The 10,521-nt window shown below is 36.1% G+C and overlaps 1 long non-coding RNA gene across 1 annotated transcript; it reads right to left on the bottom strand.

Annotated features, from left to right (window-relative positions):
* Positions 1-3,735, bottom strand: LOC146456074 (uncharacterized). The gene is made up of 3 exons (XR_014858871.1): positions 3,633-3,735; positions 2,882-2,961; positions 1-521 (listed from the first exon to the last, which is right to left on the bottom strand). It is a non-coding gene; the product is annotated as an uncharacterized LOC146456074 (long non-coding RNA).
* Between the last annotated feature and the right edge of the window lie 6,786 nt (positions 3,736-10,521).

Below are 10,521 nucleotides of genomic sequence, written 5' to 3' on the forward strand. Positions count from 1 at the left end.
TCGCGAAGAGATATATTTTCAAGTGACGTTTTTGCTGCCGTTGCCGCCGTCGTTAAGTTCCCTATTGGTGATCCTGTACTGACGTCACAGCCCTAGTACGGCTAGTATCCCGTCATGCGCGGCAGCGTATCCCAACCGAAAATAAGCAACAGGACAATTGTTAGAGTTACGAACGAGCTTTAGTACAATGGTTTGCAGCAGGGATTCAAAAGTAAATGTGTGACTATCAGAGGCCTGGGTTAATCAGATTTAAACAAGAAAATAAAAACATATTTTAGATATATCCACTTAAGGCAGAGAATTTAAAACCAGTGCATACTGAATGATTGCCTCTCTTATCGATCGTTCAGTATTGCTGGCCAACTTTTGGAACTCTATAGATAAAAATGACAGGAAATGCCCCGCTTGTGTTTCCATGTTCCATTATTTGTGACTACTGAAGAGCAGCCCGCTCAGCTTAGCAGAGAGCTACCTTGATTTCAACCTTCGAGGTCGTCCACAGTACAACTGTTAACTCTAACCTTTGAACAGCAGGAAAATGTCAAATAATCAGGCACCAGTTGTTCAAAGGCCGGATAACTTTATCCTGTGGATAAGTCACTATCCGACGGTTTCAATCTGGGAAAAGATTTCAGTATTTCCTCTTGTACAAGCGAATATGCACACTCTAACCACAGTTAAGTTTGGGAGTGTACGAAAACCTTGGACAACGTTGAACATAAAGTCTATTTTAGACCCTGAATAGTGCCTTATCCAGCGGATAAAGTTATCCGGCCTTTGAACAACTGGGGCCTGGAAAATATCCATCAAGACAACAACTGTATTCTAAGATGAAAGTCGAAAATACACCTTTACATTAGCTTGACAACACTACACAGAACGCTTTCGAAATAGAGGACTGCAGTAACGATGTCACAAAAACAAAATTTTCAAAATTATGGATTTGTTGAGACATTTTGAAAGAGCATAATGAAAGATGCCTACTTGCAAAAAATCAGCATCTTATTGCAATTTGGGAGTGAGATATTAGCTCTGTTATGCTCCGACCACCCCATACAAATCCTTGCAATTTTGTCTCTGTTCTCAACGGTTAAAACAGAGACAAAATTAGAAGGATTTGAAATGAGTAATTGGAGCATAAAAGTCCCAATATCCCACCCACAAATTGCAATAAGATGCTGATTTAAGGCAAGGAGGCATTTTTGCTCTTTGCGAAAGCTTTAATAAATCCCTTAATTTAAACACGAGACAGTGTTTCATCACATATCAAACACCGAGAAGAGAGTTGAAAATACGACGCGTAGCGAAGTATTTTTGACAGACTTGGAGGTTTTTGATATTGTGATGAAACACTGTGACGAGTGTTTGACATAAAATTTCAAACAAACTGATTTTGAAGGGGAAATTAAGGATGAAAAAACGAGGAGTTTTTCATCAGATATCCAAACACGTCACGGTGCATGATAACTTTTGTCTTTGGCTTTTGAATTATTAATGAATTTGAGAAATTTAGTTTTTAAATTCATTTATAATTCATGAAGAGGAAACAAAAAAAAAAAAAAAAAAGAAAAAAAAAACAGTACCATGAAGGGGGTTTGGAAATGTGATCTTAATTATCATAAAATTTGGTTAAAAATTTTGCTTTGAATTTCTCCAAGAATCATTAGCTCTCTAAACACTAACAGTGATCAGCATCAAATTTATCCTTGTAATATTAACGCTTATTTAACCCTTGAGGTCATATGAATTTAGGATATAATCACCCAAGGTGAATTTTCTTGATGTTTTAATTAATTCTCCCCAGTACTTTAATAAGAAAAGTATGATGACAAGATAGGAGAATTTGTTCTTTGATATTATGGGTTAAAGCCGCACTAAACCCAATCAGTGGAATGCTTACCAAAGGAAGGGAGGAGAGGGAAAACGGCTTGAAAATAAAGCAAGCAAAATGACCTTTCTTACAGGCCAGCAAGGAAGCAAATGCAAAGCGAACCATGAGGTGCCCCCAGCAGAGAGCTCAAAGGTCTAAATTATATTAGGCTACATTACAAGTTGTCTCTTGGTTTAAGGTTACCCTTTACCTTTAGCGGTATCTCGCGTCCAAGCGATGTAGCGCGTCCGGTCTAAACTGTAGATACTGTACCTGAACCCTTATATAAAATTAAAGCTTATAGAGCTGGCTATCAAATTATACCAAGAGTTTTGAAATAAAGTGAGTTGTCGAATTTTTCACGACCTCTAAATGTGAGCGTCTGAATCGCCTTTTGAAAGCTACAAGTCAAAGTGAATATTATATTTTGCTAATTTAATTTGCTCCACAGTTTTCGGACCCAAAGCGCTAAAAAAACGTGTCTGCATTTTGCCATATTCAATCGCAGTGAAACGTTACAGAACATTCTCGTAATAGGCTCAAAAAAATGCGGAGTGATTGTACAAAATCGCTTTCGGAGAAAAAACATTTCCAAAGAAAAAATTCGAAGACACGGTTTTGTTGTTTATATGTTAAACTAGCTACTGTCCAAATTTGAAGACAAACGAACAAATTCCCTTTGAGTTTTACCTCTTTAAAGTGTCTACTCCAAGTAAAAAAATTGAATTTAGAAAAACAGTGCTAAAAATTCGGCAATTCGTTTTCTTTTAAACTTCTTGGTATAGTTTGATAGCCAGCTGTACAAGCTTTAATTTGATATATGGGTTTAGGTATCTACAGTTTAAACTGGATGCATTACATCGCCGCTAAATCGCTTGGACGCGAGAAACCTCTGAAGGTATAAGGTAACCTTAACGCCAATTCATGCCTTGTTTGGAAAGCGTCACCTTCTGTATAAAATTACATGTAATTGATCTTTGGGCAACCCAAGAATAAAACCTAAGAACTAACCTGTTGTGAGTCTTTGAAGTATCGGTCTAAAGAAACAAAAGGGATCTTGCACTTCAATATGACAACTGACACTTCAAGGCCTGTAAGAGAAACACACCATTTACACATTTAAACTGGTTTGATAAAATTAATTTAAGAGTAAAAATATAATAAAATAAACCACAACATATGCACCAATCAGTGTCATGTTAACTTATGGTATTCAGTTCAGTTCAGTTTATTGTTTTGCCATAAATGGTACAAATACAACAATTATATTTGAAAAAAATGTGATGTTATATTTCAAGCCTGGTGAATGAATGAGAATGATGTATTATTCCAGAAAGTGCGTACTGCTAGGATTTGAATGTCGAACGTGTTGTATACATGTATGTCTGTCCCATGAACCTAGTTTAATGGCCTTAGCTCCCACGAGTTTCCTGTAGCTCAGTCGTAGAGCATCCGAACTAGTAATCGGAAGGTCTTAGGTTCGACTCCTAATAGGAGCACTCGGATTTTTTTGCGAGTATGCCTGTGTCACTTTCTGGAATAATACATCATTCTCAACAATTATATTATTATTATTATTATTATTATTATTATTATTATTATTATTATTATTATTATTATTATTATTATTATTTAAATACTTTATGGCAAGGAAGCCCGAGGGAAGCCACGGGGCTTATAAGGTTAAGTAATTAAACAACAAAGTATACATGAGACCAAAATCAATGGCGGAGCTACAGAAATCTTCAAATATATTACATACATTACATTCCTGAACTTCCAGTATGTTCTTCTCTAGTAGCTGCTGTCTTTGCCACTTCCAGTCATGTGTATATACTGTTAATCTCTTGTTCCCTTAAAAATTGGAATTAAAGACATGTAACTTTATATAGTAACATTATTCAGTACATGTAGGTGTGTCCACTCAGTAGAAGAATTTCTTCCATGATCAGCAAAATTTTTCCCTCTTCCAAAAAAACGAAATTCCAATTCAGTCGTAGAGTGCCCTATACTATAAAGCGCTGACGATGATCTCGTCATGGAATTATGTGCTATACCGTCAAATAATGTATTTTCAAATTGATTTTTAACCAGGCCACTCATCTTAAGTGAGAAGAAATTTCCAATCAGATCAAAGTGAAATCACTTGCTGCATTCTCCTTAATACAAGCTATTTAACAATAAACATGGATCCAGGAATAAATGTGAATATATTTTCTGATAATGCGAGTGTCAAACGCCCATGTCAATGTTTTAGGGAGTCCAGGATCAACTCCTGAAAATGCCATTTCCTGGGTTTTCAAGTTACTAAGAAGCATTTTCCCTAATTAAACCAAGGAATTTTCTCTTATTCAACAAATATTTATTGTGAAATATCTGACCATTTTCCATCCTGGATCTATGCAAAACTGTAACCAATTCTAACTTAACATCACCTCCTATCATACCATACACTAAAACTAATCTCAGAAGACTGACGACTGGTTCTAGCAGCTATTACCCAACCAACCAGGCTCGTGAACAGGTTAAACAGGAAAATTCATTCCTGATCTGCCTTACCCCCCAAAATGTCATCTGATACAGTATGGCTCCTTCAGAAGCATTTATGGCCAAAAATAACATTAAATTTAACCACAAAAATTTTGTGGCAAAAATTTGTAGCTTACGGTTAATTTATAAATTAAAGCCATTTTAATTTCATCAACTGGATCAGGAAAAAGCTCATTTGCACTTCCTTTCAACAGACCATTTACATACAGTATGCAACATCAAAACTAGTTTCGTCAGAAGACCTCGCCAGTTGGCGATTGTAAATAAGCATGCACCGATTAAAACCTGTTCTCAACGTCCTTCTCTTTGCCAGTATAATCTGATTCTCCTTTTTCCCTTTTCATCTCTTTTCTATTGTAATATTAATGATAATAAAAAGTTACATATAATTTACTTTAATTTTGATGTATAGCCTTATCTAAATTTGCGTTATTATGTAAAGTCAAGTTTTCCGTTTTTCCAGAATGTTTGTAATTTGCTGTAATTTTTTTTGTCTTGTCCCGCCTCGACTAGCTTTGTGGCTAATTGCGGGACAAGCCCTTTATATAATCTAAATCTGTAAATAAATTGTTGTTGTTGTTAGTTAGTTACCATGTTTACGTTTTGAAATGCCATGGCGGTTTACAACGAACCTGCATTTTAAAACAAACCTGGGGACCAACTGACGAGGTCTTCCGACAAAACTACTTTTGTAGTTGCATAATGTAAATTGTGTGTTAAAAGTAAATGCAAATGAGGTTTTTCCTGATCAAGATGATGTTGAGTAATACTTTCTTTGCTTCGATACACAAAATTTCCCAGAGATTTTAGTTTTCAAGTCATTCAAGAAATACAAAGTCCACCTTCCACAAATTATCAAATGATAATTGCATATACACATGTAGAACTTATATAGAATTGTCGTCTTCGGGTTGAACTACACACTTGCATTCCTTATGCACTGACCATATCCAAGGACTGCACTCTAGAAACTGGATTACAATCCAGGCCCCAAGTGTTCAAAGAGCAGATGACTTTATCCAGTGGATAAGTTGCTATCCAGCAGAAAAATGTATTCCAACTAAAGCTTTTTGGTACGTTTTTCACACAATCTCATACTTAAATAAGACAGACACTTCTACTTTATACACAAATTATAGGGCTATACGAAAATTATCTGCCGCATAGCGACTAATCCAGTGGATAAAATTATCTGCTCTTTGAACAACTGGGGCCAGAAATATAAAAACATAGGATTAACTGAGTAAAAACTTCGCACCTGGAATAAACACTCTGGATCTGGAGCAACAACATTGGATAATAATAAACATTGCAACAAAAATATAACTTTCAGTCTAGAGATCAACCTTAAATACTACATATAAATTAAATCAATTATTGATTTAAAGGAAGTCATATTTTCTTCAGGCAAACATTATTTTTTTCCCATGGATGTCCAAAAATAGATTTCAACATATCCATGGCAAGTGCAGATCAGGGTTTCCTCAGAAAAAAGCCCTCACAACCATGCATATATTCAGAGAAATCTCAAGCTTGTTGTTAAAAATATAAAATAATGAAATACAGTCGGACCTCTATTAAGCGGCCACCCTGGGGACTTTGAAACTGGCCGCTTAATAGAGGTTGGCTGTCAAATAGAGGTATCGAATACAGCACTTAACTGACAACTGAATAACTTGGGACTTTGGAAAGTGGCCGCTTAATGGAGGGTGGCCGCTTAATAGAGGTCCGACTGTACTATATAATTACTGTGTACAGTGTATGTGTTTTGTGGACATAAAAAAGATTGTTTTTAGGTTTTATTTTTATCCCTGAGCAAATTATTGCTTTAATTTACTCTTTCACTGATTTCCCCCGTAAGTATTACATGTAGGCAATATTCTGTGTCATTTCACAGGATAAATTGATCGTTTGTTGTGTACATTTAGGCCCGGTTCAAACGTCGCATTTCACATGTGCCGAATAAAACTCAAGAATTAACTGCATGTGAAATGCGACGTTTGAATCAATTAAATTCGACAGTTTCGAATTAAATTCGACCTATGTCGAATCTGCGACTGAAACAGTCGAATATTCGACTTAAGTTCGACATTTGATTCAAACGTCGCATTTCACATGTGCCGAATATAATACATAAATTATAGTAAATTATTATTATTCATTTTGTAACCACAATCCGTAAATGCCATGCGCAGAAGAGTATAAACAGCACTTTGAAAAAATGGCGGGAAGAGAAGGAATGTGCAGTTCGTGCTTTTAAAAAACAAAATATACTTGTTTGACGTGTAGCAACTATTATTGTATGAGTCGCTCGGTGTTTGAAAACGAAAGGACACTCCTTGGTGGAAAGAGGGAAAATCTGTGGCATATTGTGAGACGTGCTTTAATGAAACGATGAAAAGAGGCGGGTCGAGTGAAGGCCAAGATGAGTCATCTTGGCTTTAACTCGACCCGCGCCTGTTGGCAATGAAGATATTACTGATGTAAAGTATATGAAATGATTCATATATGAACTGCGGATGTAGATGAAAGTGAGAAGTGATCATAGCAGTGAATTTTCCAATTTATGCAATTGGAAATACCGAGAAGCCTGAAAAAAAATTCAGGCTTCAACATTGAAGCCTGAATTTTTTTTCAGGCTTCTTATTTCCAATTGCATAAATTGGAAAATTCACTGCGAAGATATTACTGCAAACAAGCCGCATTCGTCAACTGGTAGCACGGAAACAAAAACATTGAACGCGGACGGAGTTAAATTTGGCACCATTAAATTCGACGTCTAAATCAAATGCCGCATTTAAGTATTTTAGTCGACTAAAATAGGAGTTATATTCGGCACATGTGAAATGCGACGTTTGAACCGGGCCTTAGTCCTCAAAATTACATTGTTTTCTTTCAAATGAGGCATGTGCAATCTCCGCATGAGAAATCACTAGCATTGTTGTTAAAATGGTGCCAAAATAAAACTTCAGTATATTTTCCAAGGGTTTGGAGCACAGAACTGCCATTTGAATAGGGAGGGGGGGGGGGGGGGGGAGGGCTTAGCAAAGGTCAATGGGACCAGCATTTTGTAAATCTCCCTTCATTGTGCACATGTTTTCTTGTTCAGTGGAAATACACTTTATTACATTAAGACAGTGAGATTGAATAGGGAATCCAGATGCTATAAATTTTATTTTTTGTCTCCTCTCAGTATTATGACCCCACATTAGCTAAGTTGGATCATGTGAATTATTATTATTATCGACATTATCATTATCATTATCATTATCATTATCATTATCATTATCATTATCATTGGTATTAATTGACTAATTAAAACAATAATTAAAATTATTTTTATTGTGCTGCATGTGCAGCACTTATTAATTTCTCAAGGGATAGCCAGGGCATTGCATAAATTTAAGGGCTTTCTTTGGCTGATGTCCACGAAAAGTGGTATGATTGGAACATTAAGAGTGCCTGACTATAACTTTTGAGAATCGCTGGCCAAGCTTAATCTAATTATAGCCATCTTCTCTGTCTGTAAACTGTTATTAACTGTCAGCAGTCCAGGGCAGCATTATTAAAAATTAAACTTTTGTCACTTCTGCGTAATGATTTACTAACAATCATACGTGATTATGTTGGATGGTCACTTACCGGAAACAGAAAACAAAAGAATATGTGTAATTTCTGGCCTAAAAAGTGGTCGCAGTCCCTCAAGAAATTTGAGTGGTGGTCGCTTACAAGAGAGCTCTTGAAACAGCATTTAACTGAGAAACAAAACGGTTGTTTACAAAGTGGTTGCTTACGGGAGGTGGTCACTTACAAGAAGTGGTCCCTATGAGAGAGTTGACTGTACATGCATATACAGTACCGCTCAAAAGTAAGTTACCACCCTCTCGCGAGACGCGATTCTCGTCTCGCGAGACGAGAGTCGCGTCTCGCGAGACAAGATTCTCGTCTCGAGAGACGAGAGTCTCGTCTCGAGAGACGAGATACTCGTCTCGCGAGAAGGTGAAAAAACTGTAAGTACATTTACTTAGGCTTGACTTTTTCGCGAGAGTTTCGCGAGAATATCAAGTTGGGTGTCAGTGTAAGCGAACGACGGCTGCGAAGAAGACTAGCGAACACTTGTTGATCAATCTCTGTTTGCGCATCTATTTGTGGCACGTTGGGTTATCGGAGCTAACGGGTGATAAATCTGCAGAACCTTATAAAGCGTCTTCATGTAAATGTAAATAAAACGAAAATGTGATAAGCATGATAAGTTGGATCATTTTATAGTTTTTTTTATGAAACCATTGCGTTACTTTCTTAAACATATTGAGAACGTCTTCTGTTTCGCGTTGATTTGGTTTTCAAGTGCAAATTCTTTCGTTGGTATTTTATACATACAAGTTCAATGCGTTTGAAGGCGAAATCGCGCTGCTTTGCAAATGAAACTTTCCGATCAAAATCTCCGGTTTTGAAGGTTGCGATGTAAGCGCGGCGCGGTAACCTTTGACATCTTCGCGTTGCCGATATGCAAATTCGGTGCACAATAAACTGAAATCAATTCTGAACCAGACCTACACAGTTTACGTCAGCTCTTCAACAACAATGTTACCGTTTTCGATTTTCTTTATTCACAACTTTGTTTTTTCTTGGTATAAATTGCATTTGCTTGCAACCACAAAGATTGAAAGAAGTTCGATTCCATAGCGGTAATAAGCAAAGCACGATACATGTCACGTATGCAAATTTGAACCGCGGTAAACTTGAAAAACATTGTAAGTTTCAGGGTTTTCAAAAACTGTTTTATAGATACAGGCACAAAACTTGACTTTAAAAAGGCTGGTTTTTTAATGTAGGAATTGTATGTGTGCGGGAAAGTTTCAATTGCAAATTGATTTGCCGGCGTGTTCGCTTAGCGCATTGCTTTACAAACTCGTCGCTATTACACGTAATACGAAACCTTTGAACTGACTGAAGACGTGAGCTTGATTTTAGCGCATCGCTTTGCAAACTTGTCACGAATCGAAACTTTTGAACTGAATGATGACAATTTTATCGAATCACATAACTCTGTACACTGTTATTATAAACAAATTGTGCGATAAAATGCATTTCAGGCCACCAGTTCATCACAACAATTCCATGTACATACACATGTATACTGTGAGGGATTACAAAGACTGTAACTTCAGTACATGTACATTTTGTGCAGTTATGTGATTTCAAAAAATTGTAAACGCGGTGAATTTGCGGCAATCACGTTCGGTAAAGACGAGGTTTTACCGCGTGCAAATGGTCTAACTTAGTTTCAAGCGGTACTGTACCTTAAATTGGCAACATCCTTAAGTATTCACTGATCATGAATAGCAGTGGAGAAGATAACAATATTGTTATTTATATTTTTCTGCAGATAGCATACTGGTTATGGCCAGTTCCAGCAAAAATATGAATAAAATAGGCCATCAAAAAATAGATAAATTTAAAATACTGTTTTGGAGGTAGACTCTAGTCCATTGCAAAATATGTATAAAATAGTCTATTTAACTCTGTTTAATCTCCTATGCATGATTAAATAATGAACATGTATTATATTTTATTACTATTTTATTCAGCTGAGTTTAAGCTTGATTTACAATGTACATTTCATATTATTTGTTCTCGCTATAACAAAATATGATTTTGAGGCAGCTGTTTTGTACCCAAACCTATCAGAACTTTACTGTACACTGGAATTTACAATTCACAGTTTCTTTGTTGTGAGTTTTAATCTGAACCATACTGTATATTTAACCATGGCATAACAAATGGTTTGGAAGAAAGAGCAAGGATGTACAGTATACTTGTTGTCTATACCACAAGAGTGATCTGTATTTGTATGTTATTTAAATTGAACATATAAAGACATAAAACCAAGATGAGTAACTGACGTTAGTATTTGCAACTGGCTTCCTTTCATAATTCAAGGAAAGCGTTAATACTAAAAAAACAAGTGGAGTTTAGTGTACGACCAATAATTATTATTGGTCGTACACTGAACTCCACTTGTGAAAACACTATTAGTTTCAAACCTTCCTTGATGAATCTTGACTCCATTTAATGCCAAAAAGAACAGCAATGCTTTG

The sequence above is a fragment of the Pavona decussata genome, unplaced genomic scaffold (assembly GCF_977016875.1).
Source record: "Pavona decussata unplaced genomic scaffold, jaPavDecu1.1 SCAFFOLD_261, whole genome shotgun sequence".
Taxonomy (NCBI): Eukaryota; Metazoa; Cnidaria; class Anthozoa; order Scleractinia; family Agariciidae; genus Pavona; species Pavona decussata.